General features: G+C 44.4%; 21 non-coding genes across 21 annotated transcripts; all 21 read left to right on the forward strand.

Moving 5' to 3' along the window:
• The first annotated feature begins 734 nt into the window (after nt 1-734).
• Nucleotides 735-853, forward strand: LOC142508530 (5S ribosomal RNA). Its single transcript, XR_012806739.1, has one exon. It is a non-coding gene; the product is annotated as a 5S ribosomal RNA (ribosomal RNA).
• Nucleotides 854-1534: 681 nt separating this feature from the next.
• On the forward strand, nt 1535-1653 carry LOC142514192 (5S ribosomal RNA). Its single transcript, XR_012810098.1, has one exon. It is a non-coding gene; the product is annotated as a 5S ribosomal RNA (ribosomal RNA).
• A 684-nt stretch (nt 1654-2337) lies between these two features.
• On the forward strand, nt 2338-2455 carry LOC142510044 (5S ribosomal RNA). The gene has a single exon (XR_012808184.1). It is a non-coding gene; the product is annotated as a 5S ribosomal RNA (ribosomal RNA).
• Nucleotides 2456-3135: 680 nt separating this feature from the next.
• Nucleotides 3136-3254, forward strand: LOC142509471 (5S ribosomal RNA). Its single transcript, XR_012807643.1, has one exon. It is a non-coding gene; the product is annotated as a 5S ribosomal RNA (ribosomal RNA).
• A 681-nt stretch (nt 3255-3935) lies between these two features.
• LOC142510532 (5S ribosomal RNA) lies at nt 3936-4055 on the forward strand. Its single transcript, XR_012808639.1, has one exon. It is a non-coding gene; the product is annotated as a 5S ribosomal RNA (ribosomal RNA).
• A 686-nt stretch (nt 4056-4741) lies between these two features.
• Nucleotides 4742-4860, forward strand: LOC142513872 (5S ribosomal RNA). Its single transcript, XR_012809796.1, has one exon. It is a non-coding gene; the product is annotated as a 5S ribosomal RNA (ribosomal RNA).
• Nucleotides 4861-5544: 684 nt separating this feature from the next.
• On the forward strand, nt 5545-5662 carry LOC142516787 (5S ribosomal RNA). The gene has a single exon (XR_012812563.1). It is a non-coding gene; the product is annotated as a 5S ribosomal RNA (ribosomal RNA).
• A 683-nt stretch (nt 5663-6345) lies between these two features.
• On the forward strand, nt 6346-6464 carry LOC142515224 (5S ribosomal RNA). The gene has a single exon (XR_012811081.1). It is a non-coding gene; the product is annotated as a 5S ribosomal RNA (ribosomal RNA).
• Nucleotides 6465-7144: 680 nt separating this feature from the next.
• Nucleotides 7145-7264, forward strand: LOC142510433 (5S ribosomal RNA). Its single transcript, XR_012808544.1, has one exon. It is a non-coding gene; the product is annotated as a 5S ribosomal RNA (ribosomal RNA).
• Nucleotides 7265-7948: 684 nt separating this feature from the next.
• LOC142510987 (5S ribosomal RNA) lies at nt 7949-8066 on the forward strand. The gene has a single exon (XR_012808699.1). It is a non-coding gene; the product is annotated as a 5S ribosomal RNA (ribosomal RNA).
• Nucleotides 8067-8749: 683 nt separating this feature from the next.
• Nucleotides 8750-8868, forward strand: LOC142514645 (5S ribosomal RNA). Its single transcript, XR_012810530.1, has one exon. It is a non-coding gene; the product is annotated as a 5S ribosomal RNA (ribosomal RNA).
• A 684-nt stretch (nt 8869-9552) lies between these two features.
• On the forward strand, nt 9553-9670 carry LOC142510402 (5S ribosomal RNA). The gene has a single exon (XR_012808514.1). It is a non-coding gene; the product is annotated as a 5S ribosomal RNA (ribosomal RNA).
• A 685-nt stretch (nt 9671-10355) lies between these two features.
• On the forward strand, nt 10356-10474 carry LOC142517300 (5S ribosomal RNA). Its single transcript, XR_012813054.1, has one exon. It is a non-coding gene; the product is annotated as a 5S ribosomal RNA (ribosomal RNA).
• A 683-nt stretch (nt 10475-11157) lies between these two features.
• On the forward strand, nt 11158-11276 carry LOC142514203 (5S ribosomal RNA). The gene has a single exon (XR_012810109.1). It is a non-coding gene; the product is annotated as a 5S ribosomal RNA (ribosomal RNA).
• Nucleotides 11277-12691: 1415 nt separating this feature from the next.
• LOC142513458 (5S ribosomal RNA) lies at nt 12692-12809 on the forward strand. Its single transcript, XR_012809404.1, has one exon. It is a non-coding gene; the product is annotated as a 5S ribosomal RNA (ribosomal RNA).
• A 683-nt stretch (nt 12810-13492) lies between these two features.
• On the forward strand, nt 13493-13611 carry LOC142510214 (5S ribosomal RNA). The gene has a single exon (XR_012808339.1). It is a non-coding gene; the product is annotated as a 5S ribosomal RNA (ribosomal RNA).
• A 684-nt stretch (nt 13612-14295) lies between these two features.
• LOC142507037 (5S ribosomal RNA) lies at nt 14296-14414 on the forward strand. The gene has a single exon (XR_012805304.1). It is a non-coding gene; the product is annotated as a 5S ribosomal RNA (ribosomal RNA).
• Nucleotides 14415-15091: 677 nt separating this feature from the next.
• LOC142508202 (5S ribosomal RNA) lies at nt 15092-15210 on the forward strand. Its single transcript, XR_012806428.1, has one exon. It is a non-coding gene; the product is annotated as a 5S ribosomal RNA (ribosomal RNA).
• A 684-nt stretch (nt 15211-15894) lies between these two features.
• Nucleotides 15895-16013, forward strand: LOC142515249 (5S ribosomal RNA). The gene has a single exon (XR_012811104.1). It is a non-coding gene; the product is annotated as a 5S ribosomal RNA (ribosomal RNA).
• Nucleotides 16014-16694: 681 nt separating this feature from the next.
• On the forward strand, nt 16695-16813 carry LOC142510379 (5S ribosomal RNA). Its single transcript, XR_012808494.1, has one exon. It is a non-coding gene; the product is annotated as a 5S ribosomal RNA (ribosomal RNA).
• Nucleotides 16814-17496: 683 nt separating this feature from the next.
• On the forward strand, nt 17497-17615 carry LOC142507323 (5S ribosomal RNA). The gene has a single exon (XR_012805583.1). It is a non-coding gene; the product is annotated as a 5S ribosomal RNA (ribosomal RNA).
• Nucleotides 17616-17740: the final 125 nt, after the last annotated feature.

Raw genomic sequence — 17740 nt, forward strand, 5'->3', positions numbered from 1 at the left:
AGCAGTACTAGGATGGATGACCCCCTGGGAAGTCCTCGTGTTGCCCCCTTTTCGTGTTTTCTATTTTTGATTACTTGTTGACAGACGATTTTCGGCTCAAATCACTCTGAATCTCGATCGGGACCAGATAAGACATGTGAAATGAAAGTAGCCAGCGGCACTGCCGGATTTGGACAAAATTGTAGGCTAATTTGATTGTAAAGCGCGGCAAACGGACGACGATCTCATACTACGCAATGAGATGACGAGATTTTAGCGAATTCCTTCTCTAAGAACCCTCTAATTGCGATTTACCGCTTCTTATTAAGTTTTCGTTTCCTCGAGAAATCCGCTTAGGAAGTTCGAAATTCGATCCGTTCCATTTATCGTATCCCAGGCATAATATAGCTTTACATTCGTATTCCTTCTTTCTTCTATTTTTTTTTCTATTTTCTGGAACATTTATCGATTTTTGTTGTCGTGAGTCGGTTCTGTGCGGAAGGGTATGACGCAGATTACTCCGGACACGGTTAACTCATTAAAAACAATTATTTCGACTGTTTTATCCATAATTTACGTAAACGGTCGAGACACGAGGTCTTTTCCCAGGGTGCTCACCCATCCTAGCTCTGCCATCGCGCCAGAACGCTTAACTTCATGGTTATGATTGGGCGAGAGCAGTGCCACGTGTTGTCCATCGCCGCCCACTCCACACGTACTCGAGGGATATAAGAATAAACATCCCACTCAATGTCGTGTGCGATCATACCAGCACTTATGCAACGGATCACATCAGAACTCCGAAGTTAAGCGTGCTTTGGCGAGAGCAGTACTAGGATGGATGACCCCCTGGGAAGTCCTCGTGTTGCCCCCCTTTTCGTGTTTTTCTATTTTTGATTACTTGTTGACAGACGATTTTCGGCTCAAATCATCTGAATCTCGATCGGGACCAGATAAGACATGTGAAATGAAAGTAGCTCGGGCACTGCAGATTTAGGACAAAATTGTAGGCTAATTTGATTGTAAACGAGCAAACGGACAAGACTCATTACTACGCAATGAGGTGACGAGATTTTAGCCGAATTCCTTCTCTAAGACCCTCTAATTTGCGATTTACCGCTTCTATTAAGTTTTCGTTTCCTCGAGAAATCCGCTTAGGAAGTTCGAAATTCGATTCCGGTTCCATTTTATCGTATCCCAGGCATAATAATAGCTTTACATTCGTTATTTCCTTCTTTTTTTTTTTTCTTTTTTCTGGTAACATTTATCGATTTTTGTTGTCGTGAGCCGGTTCTGTGCGGAAGGGTATGACGCAGATTACTCCGGAGACGGTTAACTCATTAAAAACAATTATTTCGACTGTTTTATCCATAATTTACGTAAACGGTCGCGACACGAGGTCTTCCCAGGGTGGTCACCCATCCTAGCTCTGCCATCGCGCCAGAACGCTTAACTTCATGGTTATGATTGGGCGAGAGCAGTGCCGCGTGTTGTCCATCGCCGCCCACTCCACACGTACTCGAGGGATATAAGAATAAACATCCCACGCAATGTCGGGTGCGATCATACCAGCACTAATGCACCGGATCCCATCAGAACTCCGAAGTTAAGCGTGCTTGGGCGAGAGCAGTACTAGGATGGGTGACCCCCTGGGAAGTCCTCGTGTTGCACCCTTTTTCGTGTTTTTCTATTTTTGATTACTTGTTGACAGACGATTTTCGGCTCAAATCATCTGAATCTCGATCGGGACCAGATAAGACATGTGAAATGAAAGTAGCTCGGGCACTGCCGGATTTGGACAAAATTGTAGGCTAATTTGATTGTAAACGGGCAAACGGACGAGACTCATTACTACGCAATGAGCTGACGAGATTTTAGCCGAATTCCTTCTCTAAGACCCTCTAATTTGCGATTTACCGCTTCTGTTAAGCTTTCGTTTCCTCGAGAAATCCGCTTAGGAAGTTCGAAATTCGATTCCGGTTCCATTTTATCGTATCCCAGGCATAATAATAGCTTTACATTCGTTATTTCCTTCTTCTTATTTTTTTTCTATTTTCTGGGAACATTTATCGATTTTTGTTGTCGTGAGCCGGTTCTGTGCGGAAGGGTATGACGCAGATTACTCCGGAGACGGTTAACTCATTAAAAACAATTATTTCGACTGTTTTATCCATAATTTACGTAAACGGTCGCGACACGAGGTCTTCCCAGGGTGGTCACCCATCCTAGCTCTGCCATCGCGCCAGAACGCTTAACTTCATGGTTATGATTGGGCGAGAGCAGTGCCGCGTGTTGTCCAATCGCCGCCCACTCCACACGTACTCGAGGGATATAAGAATAAACATCCCACTCAATGTCGTGTGCGATCATACCAGCACTAATGCAACGGATCACATCAGAACTCCGAAGTTAAGCGTGCTTTGGCGAGAGCAGTACTAGGATGGATGACCCCTGGGAAGTCCTCGTGTTGCCCCCCTTTTCGTGTTTTTCTATTTTTGATTACTAGTTGACAGACGATTTTCGGCTCAAATCATCTGAATCTCGATCCCAGATAAGACATGTGAAATGAAAGTAGCCCGGGCACTGCCGGATTTGGACAAAATTTTAGGATAATTTGATTGTAAACGGGCAAACGGACGAGACTCAATACTACGCAATGAGCTGACGAGATTTTAGCTGAATTCCCTCTCTAAGACCCTCTAATTTGCGATTTACCGCTTCTGTTAAGTTTTCGTTTCCTCGAGAAATCCGCTTAGGAAGTTCGAAATTCGATACTGGTTCCATTTTATCGTATCCCAGGCATAATAATAGCTTTACATTCGTTATTTTTTTCTACTTATTTTTTTTTCTATTTTCTGGGAACATTTATCGATTTTTGTTGTCGTGAGCCGGTTCTGTGCGGAAGGGTATGACGCAGATTACTCCGGAGACGGTTAACTCATTAAAAACAATTATTTCGACTGTTTTATCCATAATTTACGTAAACGGTCGCGACACGAGGTCTTCCCAGGGTGGTCACCCATCCTAGCTCTGCCATCGCGCCAGAACGCTTAACTTCATGGTTATGATTGAGCTAGAGCAGTGCCGCGTGTTGTCAATCGCCGCCCACTCCACACGTACTCGAGGGATATAAAAATAAACATCCCACTCAATGTTGTGTGCGATCATACCAGCACTAATGCAACGGATCACATCAGAACTCCGAAGTTAAGCGTGCTTTGGCTTGAGCAGTACTAGGATGGGTGACCCCCGAGGAAGTCCTTGTGTTGCACCCTTTTTCGTGTTTTTCTATTTTTGATTATTTGTTGACAGACGATTTTCGGCTCAAATCATCTGAATCTCGATCTGGACCAGATAAGACATGTGAAATGAAAGTAGCTCGGGCATTGCCGGATTTGGACAAAATTGTAGGCTAATTTGATTGTAAACGGGCAAACGGACGAGACTCATTACTACGCAATGAGTTGACGAGATTTTAGCCGAATTCATTCTCTAAGACCCTCTAATTTGCGATTTAACGCTTCTGTTAAGGTTTCGTTTCCTCGAGAAATCCGCTTAGGAAGTTCGAAATTCGATTCCGGTTCCATTTTATCGTATCCCAGGCATAATAATAGCTTTACATTCGTTATTTCCTTCTTCTTATTTTTTTTCTATTTTCTGGAAACATTTATCGATTTTTGTTGTCGTGAGCCGTTCTGTGCGGAAGGGTATGACGCAGATTACTTCGGAGACGGTTAACTCATTAAAAACAATTATTTCGACTTTTTTAACCATAATTTACGTAACCGGTTGCGACGCGAGTTCTTCCCAGGGAGGTCACCCATCCTAGCTCTGCCATCGCGCCAGAACGCTTAACTTCATGGTTATGATTGGGCGAGAGCAGTGCCGCGTGTTGTCCATCGCCGCCCACTCCACACGTACTCGAGGGATATAAGAATAAACATCCCACTCTTGTTGTGTGCGATCATACTAGCAATAATGCATCGGATCCCATCAGAACATTGAAGTTAAGCGTGCTTAGGCGAGAGCAGTACTAGGATGGGTGACCCCCTGGGAAAGTCCTCGTGTTGCACCCTTTTTCGTGTTTTTCTATTTTTGATTACTTGTTGACAGACGATTTTCGGCTCAAATCATCTGAATCTCGATCGGGACCGGATAAGACATGTGAAATGAAAGTAGCTCGGGCACTACCGGATTTGGACAAAATTGTAGGCTAATTTGATTGTAAACGGGCAAACGGACGAGACTCATTACTATGCAATGAGCTGAAGAGATTTTAGCCGAATTCCTTCTCTAAGACCCTCTAATTTGCGATTTAACGCTTCTGTTAAGCTTTCGTTTCCTCGAGAAATCCGCTTAGGAAGTTCGAAATTCGATTCTGGTTCCATTTTATCGTATCCCAGGCATAATAATAGCTTTACATTCGTTATTTCCTTCTTCTTATTTTTTTTTTCTATTTTCTGGGAACATTTATCGATTTTTTTTGTCGTGAGCCAGTTCTCTGCGGAAGGGTATGGCGCAGATTACTCCGGAGACGGTTAACTCATTAAAAACAATTATTTCGACTTTTTTAACCATAATTTATGTAACTGGTCGCGACACGAGGTCTTCCCAGGGAGGTCACCCATCCTAGCTCTGCCATCGCGCCAGAACGCTTAACTTCATGGTTATGATTGGGCGAGAGCAGTGCCGCGTGTTGTCCATCGCCGCCCGCTCCACACGTACTCGAGGGATATAAGAATAAACATCCCACTCAATGTTCGGGTGCGATCATACCAGCACTAATGCACCGGATCCCATCAGAACTCCGAAGTTAAGCGTGCTTGGGCGAGAGCAGTACTAAGATGGGTGACCCGCTGGGATGTCCTCGTGTTGCACCCCTTTTCGTGTTTTTCTATTTTTGATTACTTGTTGACAGACGATTTTCGGCTCAAATCATCTGAATCTCGATCGGGACCAGATAAGACATGTGAAATGAAAGTAGCTCGGGCACTGCCGGATTTGGACAAAATTGTAGGCTAATTTGATTGTAAAAGGGCAAACGCACGAGACTCATTACTACGCAATGAGCTGACGAAATTTTAGCCGAATTCCTTCTCTAAGACCCTCTAATTTGCGATTTAACGCTTCTGTTAAGCTTTCGTTTCCTCGAGAAATCCGCTTAGGAAGTTCGAAATTCGATTCTGTTTCCATTTTATCGTATCCCAGGCATAATAATAGCTTTACATTCGTTATTTTCTTCTTCTTATTTTTTTTTCGATTTTCTGGGAACATTTATCGATTTTTGTTGTCGTGAGCCGGTTCTGTGCGGAAGGGTATGACGCAGATTACTCCGAAGACGGTTAACTCATTAAAAACAATTATTTCGACTGTTTTATCCATAATTTACGTAAACGGTCGCGACACGAGGTCTTCCCAGGGAGGTCACCCATCCTACCTCTGCCATCGCGCCAGAACGCTTAACTTCGTGGTTATGATTGGGCGAGAGCAGTGCCACGTGTTGTCCATCGCCGCCCGCTCCACACGTACTCGAGGGATATAAGAATAAACATCCCACTCAATGTCGGGTGCGATCATACCAGCACTAATGCACCGGATCCCATCAGAACTCCGAAGTTAAGCGTGCTTGGCGAGAGGAGTACTAGGATGGGTGACCTCTTGGGAAGTCCTCATGTTGCATCCCTTTTCGTGTTTTTCTATTTTTGATTACTTGTTGACAGACGATTTTCGGCTCAAATCATCTGAATCTCGATCGGGACCAGATAAGACATGTGAAATGAAAGTAGCTCGGGCACTGCCGGATTTGGACAAAATTGTAGGCTAATTTGATTGTAAACGGGCAAACGGACGAGACTCATTACTATGCAATGAGCTGACGAGATTTTAGCCGAATTCCTTCTCTAAGACCCTCTAATTTGCGATTTACCGCTTCTGTTAAGCTTTCGTTTCCTCGAGAAATCCGCTTAGGAAGTTCGAAATTCGATCCCGGTTCCATTTTATCGTATCCCAGGCATAATAATAGCTTTACATTCGTTATTTCCTTCTTCTTATTTTTTTTTCGATTTTCTGGGAACATTTATCGATTTTTGTTGTCGTGAGCCGGTTCTGTGCGAAAGGGCATGACGCAGATTATTCCGGAGACGGTTAACTCATTAAAAACAATTATTTCGACTGTTTTATCCATAATTTACGTAAACGGTCGCGACACGAGGTCTTCCCAGGGAGGTCACCCATCCTACCTCTGCCATCGCGCCAGAACGCTTAACTTCGTGGTTATGATTGGGCGAGAGCAGTGCCGCGTGTTGTCCATCGCCGCCCGCTCCACACGTACTCGAGGGATATAAGAATAAACATCCCACTCTTGTTGGGTGCGATCATACCAGCAATAATGCATCGGATCCCATCAGAACTCCGAAGTTAAGCGTGCTTAGGCGAGAGCAGTACTAGGATGGGTGACCCCCTGGGAAGTCCTCGTGTTGCACCCTTTTCGTGTTTTTCTATTTTTGATTACTTGTTGACAGACGATTTTCGGCTCAAATCATCTGAATCTCGATCGGGACCGGATAAGACATGTGAAATGAAAGTAGCTCGGGCACTACCGGATTTGGACAAAATTGTAGGCTAATTTGATTGTAAACGGGCAAACGGACGAGACTCATTACTATGCAATGAGCTGACGAGATTTTAGCCGAATTCCTTCTCTAAGACCCTCTAATTTGCGATTTACCGCTTCTGTTATGCTTTCGTTTCCTCGAGAAATCCGCTTAGGAAGTTCGAAATTCGATTCTGGTTCCATTTTATCGTATCCCAGGCATAATAATAGCTTACATTCGTTATTCCTTCTTCTTATTTTTTTTTCTATTTTCTGGGAACATTAATCGATTTTTGTTGTCGTGAGCCGGTTCTGTGCGGAAGGGTATGACGCAGACTACTCCGGAGACGGTTAACTCATTAAAAACAATTATTTCGACTGTTTTATCCATAATTTACGTAAACGGTCGCGACACGAGGTCTTCCAGGGGAGGTCACCCATCCTACCTCTGCCATCGCGCCAGAACGCTTAACTTCATGGTTATGATTGGGCGAGAGCAGTGCCGCGTGTTGTCCATCGCCGCCCGCTCCACACGTACTCGAGGGATAAAAGAATAAACATCCCACTCTTGTTCGGTGCGATCATACCAGCAATTATGCATCGGATCCCTTCAGAACTCCGAAGTTAAGCGTGTTTAGGCGAGAGCAGTACTAGGATGGGTGACCCCCTGGGAAAGTCCTCGTGTTGCACCCTTTTTCGTGTTTTTCTATTTTTGATTACTTGTTGACAGACGATTTTCGGCTCAAATCATCTGAATCTCGATCGGGACCGGATAAGACATGTGAAATGAAAGTAGCTCGGGCACTACCGGATTTGGACAAAATTGTAGGCTAATTTGATTGTAAACGGGCAAACGGACGAGACTCATTACTATGCAATGAGCTGACGAGATTTTAGCCGAATTCCTTCTCTAAGACCCTCTAATTTGCGATTTACCGTTTCTGTTAAGCTTTCGTTTCCTCGAGAAATCCGCTTAGGAAGTTCGAAATTCGATTCTTGTTCCATTTTATCGTATCCTAGACATAATAATAGCATTACATTCGTTATTTCCTTCTTCTTATTTTTTTTTCGATTTTCTGGGAACATTTATCGATTTTTGTTGTCGTGAGCCGGTTCTGTGCGGAAGGGGATGACGCAGATTACTCCGGAGACTGTTAACTCATTAAAAACAATTATTTCGACTGTTTTATCCATTATTTACGTAAACGGTCGCGACACGTGGTCTTCCCAGGGAGGTCACCCATCCTACCTCTGCCATCGCGCCAGAACGCTTAACTTCATGGTTATGATTGGGCGAGAGCAGTGCCGCGTGTTGTCCATCGCCGCCCGCTCCACACGTACTCGAGGGATATAAGAATAAACATCCCACTCAATGTCGGGTGCGATCATACCAGCACTAATGCACCGGATCCCATCAGAACTCCGAAGTTAAGCGTGCTTGGGCGAGAGCAGTACTAGGATGGGTGACCCCTGGGAAGTCCTCGTGTTGCACCCTTTTCGTGTTTTTCTATTTTTGATTACTTGTTGACAGACGATTTTCGGCTCAAATCATCTGAATCTCGATCGGGACCGGATAAGACATGTGAAATGAAAGTAGCTCGGGCACTGCCGGATTTGGACAAAATTGTAGGCTAATTTGATTGTAAACGGGCAAACGGACGAGACTCATTACTATGCAATGAGCTGACGAGATTTTAGCCGAATTCCTTCTCTAAGACCCTCTAATTTGCGATTTACCGCTTCTGTTAAGCTTTCGTTTCCTCGAGAAATCCGCTTAGGAAGTTCGAAATTCGATTCTGGTTCCATTTTATCGTATCTCAGGCATAATAATAGCTTTACATTCGTTATTTCCTTCTTCTTATTTTTTTTTCTATTTTCTGGGAACAATTATCGATTTTTGTTGTCGTGAGCCGGTTCTGTGCGGAAGGGTATGACGCAGATTACTCCGGAGACGGTTAACTCATTAAAAACAATTATTTCGACTGTTTTATCCATAATTTACGTAAACGGTCGCGACACGAGGTCTTCCCAGGGAGGTCACCCATCCTACCTCTTCCATCGCGCCAGAACGCTTAACTTCTTGGTTATGATTGGGCGAGAGCAGTGCCGCGTGTTGTCCTTCGCCGCCCACTCCACACGTACTCGAGGGATATAAGAATAAACATCCCACACAATGTCGGGTGTGATCATACCAGCACTAATGCACCGGATCCCATCAGAACTCCGAAGTTAAGCGTGCTTGGGCGAGAGCAGTACTAGGATGGGTGACTCCCTGGGAAGTCCTCTTGTTGCACCCTTTTCGTGTTTTTCTATTTTTGATTACTTGTTGACAGACGATTTTCGGCTCAAATCATCTGAATCTCGATCGGGACCAGATAAGACATGTGAAATGAAACTAGCTCGGGCACTGCCGGATTTGGACAAAATTGTAGGCTAATTTGATTGTAAACGGGCAAACGGACGAGACTCATTACTACGCAATGAGTTGACGAGATTTTAGCCGAATTCCTTCTCTAAGACCCTCTAATTTGCGATTTAACGCTTCTGTTAAGCTTTCGTTTCCTCGAGAAATCCGCTTAGGAAGTTCGAAATTCGATTCCGGTTCCATTTTATCGTATCCCAGGCATAATAATAGCTTTACATTCGTTATTTCCTTCTTCTTATTTTTTTTTCTATTTTCTGGGAACATTTATCGATTTTTGTTGTCGTGAGCCGGTTCTGTGCGGAAGGGTATGACGCAGATTACTCCGGAGACGGTTAACTCATTAAAAACAATTATTTCGACTGTTTTAATCCATAATTTACGTAAACGGTCGCGACACGAGGTCTTCCCAGGGAGGTCACCCATCCTACCTCTGCCATCGCGCCAGAACGCTTAACTTCATGGTTATGATTGGGCGAGAGCAGTGCCGCGTGTTGTCCATCGCCGCCCGCTCCACACGTACTCGAGGGATATAAGAATAAACATCCCACTCAATGTCGGGTGCGATCATACCAGCACTAATGCACCGGATCCCATCAGAACTCCGAAGTTAAGCGTGCTTGGGCGAGAGCAGTACTAGGATGGGTGACCCCTGGGAAGTCCTCGTGTTGCACCCCTTTTCGTGTTTTTCTATTTTTGATTACTTGTTGACAGACGATTTTCGGCTCAAATCATCTGAATCTCGATCGGGACCAGATAAGACATGTGAAATCAACGTAGCTCGGGCACTGCCGGATTTGGACAAAATTGTAGGCTAATTTGATTGTAAACGGGCAAACGGACGAGACTCATTACTACGCAATAAGCTGACGAGATTTTAGCCGAATTCCTTCTCTAAGACCCTCTAATTTGCGATTTAACGCTTCTGTTAAGCTTTCGTTTCCTCGAGAAATCCGCTTAGGAAGTTCGAAATTCGATTCTTGTTCCATTTTATCGTATCCCAGGCATAATAATAGCTTTACATTCGTTATTTTCTTCTTCTTATTTTTTTTCGATTTTCTGGGAACATTTATCGATTTTTGTTGTCGTGAGCCGGTTCTGTGCGGAAGGGTATGACGCAGATTACTCCGGAGACGGTTAACTAATTAAAAACAATTATTTCGACTGTTTTATCCATAATTTACGTAAACGGATCGCGACACGAGGTCTTCCCAGGGAGGTCACCCATCCTAGCCTCTGCCATCGCGCCAGAACGCTTAACTTCATGGTTATGATTGGGCGAGAGCAGTGCCGCGTGTTGTCCATCGCCGCCCGCTCCACACGTACTCGAGGGATATAAGAATAAACATCCCACTCAATGTCGGGTGCGATCATACCAGCACTAATGCACCGGATCCCATCAGAACTCCGAAGTTAAGCGTGCTTGGGCGAGAGCAGTACTAGGATGGGTGACCCCCTGGGAAGTCCTCGTGTTGCACCCCTTTTCGTGTTTTTCTATTTTTGATTACTTGTTGACAGACGATTTTCGGCTCAAATCATCTGAATCTCGATCGGGACCGGATAAGACATGTGAAATGAAAGTAGCTCGGGCACTGCCGGATTTGGACAAAATTGTAGGCTAATTTGATTGTAAACGGGCAAACGGACGAGACTCATTACTACGCAATGAGTTGACGAGATTTTAGCCGAATTCCTTCTCTAAGACCCTCTAATTTGCGATTTAACGCTTCTGTTAAGCTTTCGTTTCCTCGAGAAATCCGCTTAGGAAGTTCGAAATTCGATTCCGGTTCCATTTTATCGTATCCCAGGCATAATAATAGCTTTACATTCGTTATTTCCTTCTTCTTATTTTTTTTCTATTTTCTGGAAACATTTATCGATTTTTGTTGTCGTGAGCCGGTTCTGTGCGGAAGGGTATGACGCAGATTACTTCGGAGACGGTTAACTCATTAAAAACAATTATTTCGACTGTTTTATCCATAATTTACGTAAACGGTCGCGACACGAGGTCTTCCCAGGGAGGTCACCCATCCTACCTCTGCCATCGCGCCAGAACGCTTAACTTCATGGTTATGATTGGGCGAGAGCAGTGCCGCGTGTTGTCCATCGCCGCCCGCTCCACACGTACTTGAGGGATATAAGAATAAACATCCCACTCAATGTCGGGTGCGATCATACCAGCACTAATGCACCGGATCCCATCAGAACTCCGAAGTTAAGCGTGCTTGGGCGAGAGCAGTACTAGGATGGGTGACCCCCTGGGAAGTCCTCGTGTTGCACCCTTTTTCGTGTTTTTCTATTTTTGATTACTTGTTGACAGACGATTTTCGGCTCAAATCATCTGAATCTCGATCGGGACCGGATAAGACATGTGAAATGAAAGTAGCTCGGGCACTGCCGGATTTGGACAAAATTGTAGGCTAATTTGATTGTAAACGGGCAAACGGACGAGACTCATTACTACGCAATGAGCTGACGAGATTTTAGCCGAATTCCTTCTCTAAGACCCTCTAATTTGCGATTTAACGCTTCAGTTAAGCTTTCGTTTCCTCGAGAAATCCGCTTAGGAAGTTCGAAATTCGATTCTGGTTTCATTTTATCGTATCCCAGGCATAATAATAGCTTTACATTCGTTATTTCCTTCTTCTTATTTTTTTTTCTATTTTCTGTGAACAATTATCGATTTTTGTTGTCGTGAACCGGTTCTGTGCGGAAGGATATGACGCAGATTACTCCGGAGACGGTTAACTCATTAAAAACAATTATTTCGACTGTTTTATCCATAATTTACGTAAACGGTCGCGACACGAGGTCTTCCCAGGGAGGTCACCCATCCTACCTCTGCCATCGCGCCAGAACGCTTAACTTCATGGTTATGATTGGGCGAGAGCAGTGCCGCGTGTTGTCCATCGCCGCCCACTCCACACGTACTCGAGGGATATAAGAATAAACATCCCGCGCAATGTCGGGTGCGATCATACCAGACCCCCTGGGAAGTCCTCGTGTTGCACCCTTTTTCGTGTTTTTCTATTTTTGATTACTTGTTGACAGACGATTTTCGGCTCAAATCATCTGAATCTCGATCGGGACCAGATAAGACATGTGAAATGAAAGTAGCTCGGGCACTGCCGGATTTGGACAAAATTGTAGGCTAATTTGATTGTAAACGGGCAAACGGACGAGACTCATTACTACGCAATGAGTTGACGAGATTTTAGCCGAATTCCTTCTCTAAGACCCTCTAATTTGCGATTTAACGCTTCTGTTAAGCTTTCGTTTCCTCGAGAAATCCGCTTAGGAAGTTCGAAATTCGATTCCGGTTCCATTTTATCGTATCCCAGGCATAATAATAGCTTTACATTCGTTATTTCCTTCTTCTTATTTTTTTTTCTATTTTCTGGGAACATTTATCGATTTTTGTTGTCGTGAGCCGGTTCTGTGCGGAAGGGTATGACGCAGATTACTCCGGAGACGGTTAACTCATTAAAAACAATTATTTCGACTGTTTTATCCATAATTTACGTAAACGGTCGCGACACGAGGTCTTCCCAGGGAGGTCACCCATCCTACCTCTGCCATCGCGCCAGAACGCTTAACTTCATGGTTATGATTGGGCGAGAGCAGTGCCGCGTGTTGTCCATCGCCGCCCGCTCCACACGTACTCGAGGGATATAAGAATAAACATCCCACTCAATGTCGGGTGCGATCATACCAGCACTAATGCACCGGATCCCATCAGAACTCCGAAGTTAAGCGTGCTTGGGCGAGAGCAGTACTAGGATGGGTGTCCCCTGGGAAGTCCTCGTGTTGCACCCTTTTTCGTGTTTTTCTATTTTTGATTACTTGTTGACAGACGATTTTCGGCTCAAATCATCTGAATCTCGATCGGGACCAGATAAGACATGTGAAATGAAAGTAGCTCGGGCACTGCCGGATTTGGACAAAATTGTAGGCTAATTTGATTGTAAACGGGCAAACGGACGAGACTCATTACTACGCAATGAGCTGACGAGATTTTAGCCGAATTCCTTCTCTAAGACCCTCTAATTTGCGATTTACCGCTTCTGTTAAGCTTTCGTTTCCTCGAGAAATCCGCTTAGGAAGTTCGAAATTCGATTCCGGTTCCATTTTATCGTATCCCAGGCATAATAATAGCTTTACATTCGTTATTTCTTCTTCTTATTTTTTTTTCTATTTTCTGGGAACATTTATCGATTTTTGTTGTCGTGAGCCGGTTCTGTGCGGAAGGGTATGACGCAGATTACTCCGGAGACGGTTAACTCATTAAAAACAATTATTTCGACTGTTTTATCCATAATTTACGTAAACGGTCGCGACACGAGGTCTTCCCAGGGAGGTCACCCATCCTACCTCTGCCATCGCGCCAGAACGCTTAACTTCATGGTTATGATTGGGCGAGAGCAGTGCCGCGTGTTGTCCATCGCCGCCCGCTCCACACGTACTCGAGGGATATAAGAATAAACATCCCACTCAATGTCGGGTGCGATCATACCAGCACTAATGCAACGGATCCCATCAGAACTCCGAAGTTAAGCGTGCTTGGGCGAGAGCAGTACTAGGATGGGTGACCCCCTGGGAAGTCCTCGTGTTGCACCCTTTTCGTGTTTTTCTATTTTTGATTACTTGTTGACAGACGATTTTCGGCTCAAATCATCTGAATCTCGATCGGGACCAGATAAGACATGTGAAATGAAAGTAGCTCGGGCACTGCCGGATTTGGACAAAATTGTAGGCTAATTTGATTGTAAACGGGCAAACGGACGAGACTCATTACTACGCAATGAGCTGACGAGATTTTAGCCGAATTCCTTCTCTAAGACCCTCTAATTTGCGATTTACCGCTTCTGTTAAGCTTTCGTTTCCTCGAGAAATCCGCTTAGGAAGTTCGAAATTCGATTCCTGTTCCATTTTATCGTATCCCAGGCATAATAATAGCTTTACATTCGTTATTTCCTTCTTCTTATTTTTTTTCTATTTTCTGGGAACATTTATCGATTTTTGTTGTCGTGAGCCGGTTCTGTGCGGAAAGGGTATGACGCAGATTACTCCGGAGACGGTTAACTCATTAAAAACAATTATTTCGACTGTTTTATCCATAATTTACGTAAACGGTCGCGACACGAGGTCTTCCCAGGGAGGTCACCCATCCTACCTCTGCCATCGCGCCAGAACGCTTAACTTCAGTGGTTATGATTGGGCGAGAGCAGTGCCGCGTGTTGTCCATCGCCGTCCGCTCCACATGTATTCGAGGGATATAAGAATAAACATCCCACTCATTGTTGGGTGCGATCATACCAGTATTATTGCACCGTATCCCATCAGAACTCCGAAGTTAAGCGTGCTTGGGCGAGAGCAGTACTAGTATGGGTGACCTCCTGCGAAGTCCTCGTGTTGCAACCCTTTTCGTGTTTTTCTATTTTTGATTACTTGTTGACAGACGATTTTCGGCTCAAATCATCTGAATCTCGATCGAGACCAGCTAAGACATGTAAATGAAAGTAGCTCGGGCACTGCTGGATTTGTACAAAATTGTAGGCTAATTTGATTGTAAACGGGCAAACGGACGAGACTCATTAATACGCAATGAGCAGACTTGATTTTAGCCGAATTCCTTCTCTAAGACCCTCTAATTTGCGATTTACCGCTTCTCTTAAGCTTTCGTTTCCTAGATAAATCCGCTTAGGAAGTTCGAAATTCGATTCTGGTTCCATTTTATCGTATCTCAGGCATAATAATAGCTTTACATTCGTTATTTCCTTATTTTTTTTTCTATTTTCTAGGAACATTTATCTATTTTTGTTGTCCTGAGCCGGTTCTGTGCAGAAGGGTATGACGCAGATTACTCCGGAGACGGTTAACTAATTAAAAACAATTATTTCCACTGTTTTATCCATAATTTACGTAAACGGTCGCGACACGAGATCTTCTCAGGGAGGTCACCAATCCTAGCTCTGCCATCGCGCTAGAACGCTTAACCTCATGGTTATGATTGGGCGAGAGCAGTGCCGCGTGTTGTCCATCGTCGCCCGCTCCACACGTACTCGAGGGATATAAGAATAAACATCCCACTCAATGTCGGGTGCGATCATACCAGCACTAATGCACCGGATCCCATCAGAACTCCGAAGTTAAGCGTGCTTGGGCGAGAGCAGTACTAGGATGGATGACCCCCTGGGAAGTCCTCGTGTTGCACCCCTTTTCGTGTTTTTCTATTTTTGATTACTTGTTGACAGACGATTTTCGGCTCAAATCATCTGAATCTCGATCGAGACCAGATAAGACATGTGAAATGAAAGTAGCTCGGGCACTGCTGGATTTGGACAAAATTGTAGGCTAATTTGATTGTAAACGGGCAAACGGACGAGACTCATTACTACGCAATGAGCTGACGAGATTTTAGCCGAATTCCTTCTCTAAGACCCTCTAATTTGCGATTTACCGCTTCTGTTAAGCTTTCGTTTCCTCGAGAAATCCGCTTAGGAAGTTCGAAATTCGATTCCGGTTCCATTTTATCGTATCCCAGGCATAATAATAGCTTTACATTCGTTATTTCCTTCTTCTTATTTTTTTTTCTATTTTCTGGGAACATTTATCGATTTTTGTTGTCGTGAGCCGGTTCTGTGCGGAAGGGTATGACGCAGATTACTCCGGAGACGGTTAACTCATTAAAAACAATTATTTCGACTGTTTTATCCATAATTTACGTAAACGGTCGCGACACGAGGTCTTCCCAGGGAGGTCACCCATCCTAGCTCTGCCATCGCGCCAGAACGCTTAACTTCAAGGTTATGATTGGGCGAGAGCAGTGCCGCGTGTTGTCCATCGCCGCCCGCTCCACACGTACTCGAGGGATATAAGAATAAACATCCCACTCAATGTCGGGTGCGATCATACCAGCACTAATGCATCGGATCCCATCAGAACTCCGAAGTTAAACGTGCTTGGGCGAGAGCAATACTAGGATGGGTGACTCCCTGGGAAGTCCTCGTGTTGCACCCTTTATCGTGTTTTTCTATTTTTGATTACTTGTTGACAGACGATTTTCGGCTCAAATCATCTGAATCTCGATCGAGACCAGATAAGACATGTGAAATGAAAGTAGCTCGGGCACTGCCGAATTTGGACAAAATTGTAGGCTAATTTGATTGTAAATGGGCAAACGGACGAGACTCATTACTACGCAATGAGCTGACGAGATTTTAGCCGAATTCCTTCTCTAAGACCCTCTAATTTGCGATTTACCGCTTCTCTTAAGCTTTCGTTTCCTCGAGAAATCCGCTTAGGAAGTTCGAAATTCGATTCCGGTTCCATTTTATCGTATCCCAGGCATAATAATAGCTTTACATTCGTTATTTCCTTCTTCTTATTTTTTTTCTATTTTCTGGGAACATTTATCGATTTTTGTTGTCGTGAGCCGGTTCTGTGCGGAAGGGTATGACGCAGATTACTCCGGAGACGGTTAACTCATTAAAAACAATTATTTCGACTGTTTTATCCGTAATTTCCTTAAACGGTCGCGACACGAGGTCTTCATTGGGAGGTCACCCATCCTAGCTCTGCCATCGCTAGAACGCTTAACTTCATGGTTATGATTGGGCGAGAGCAGTGCCGCGTGTTGTCCATCGCCGCCCGCTCCACACGTACTCGAGGGATATAAGAATAAACATCCCACTCAATGTCGGGTGCGATCATACCAGCACTAATGCACCGGATCCCATCAGAACTCCGAAGTTAAGCGTGCTCGGGCGAGAGCAGTACTAGGATAGGTGACCTCCTGGGAAATCCTCGTGTTGCACCCCTTTTCGTGTTTTTCTATTTTTGATTACTTGTTGACAGACGGTTTTCGGCTCAAATCATCTGAATCTCGATCGGGACCAGATAAGACATGTGAAATGAAAGTAGCTCGGGCACTGCTTGATTTGGACAAAATTGTAGGCTAATTTGATTGTAAACGGGCAAACGGACGAGATTCATTACTGCGCAATGAGCTAACTAGATTTTAGCCGAATCCTTCTCTAAGACCCTCTAATTTGCGATTTACCGCTTCTGTTAAGCTTTCGTTTCCTCGAGAAATCCGCTTAGGAAGTTTGAAATTCGATTCCGGTTCCATTTTATCGTATCCCATGCATAATAATAGCTTTACATTCGTTATTTCCTTCTTCTTATTTTTTTTTCTATTTTCTGGGAACATTTATTGATTTTTGTTGTCGTTAGCCGGTTCTGTGCGGAAGGGTATGATGCAGATTACTTCGGAGACGGTTAACTCATTAAAAACAATTATTTCGACTGTTTTATCCATAATTTACGTAAACGATCGCGACACGAGGTCTTCCCAGGGAGGTCACCCATCCTACCTCTGCCATCGCGCCAGAACGCTTAACTTCATGGTTATGATTGGGCGAGAGCAGTGCCGCGTGTTGTCCATCGCCGCCCGCTCCACACGTACTCGAGGGATATAAGAATAAACATCCCACTCAATGTCGGGTGCGATAATACCAGCACTAATGCACCGGATCCCATCAGAACTCCGAAGTTATTTGTGCTTGGGCGAGAGCAGTACTATAATGAGTGACCCCCTGGGAAGTCCTCGTGTTGCACCCCTTTTCGTGTTTTTCTATTTTTGATTATTGGTTGACAGACGATTTTCGGCTCAAATCATCTGAATCTCGATCGGGACCAGATAAGACATGTGAAATCAACCTAGCTCGGGCACTGCCGGATTTGGA

The sequence above is a fragment of the Primulina tabacum genome, chromosome 10 (assembly GCF_025594145.1).
Source record: "Primulina tabacum isolate GXHZ01 chromosome 10, ASM2559414v2, whole genome shotgun sequence".
Classification (NCBI taxonomy): domain Eukaryota; kingdom Viridiplantae; phylum Streptophyta; class Magnoliopsida; order Lamiales; family Gesneriaceae; genus Primulina; species Primulina tabacum.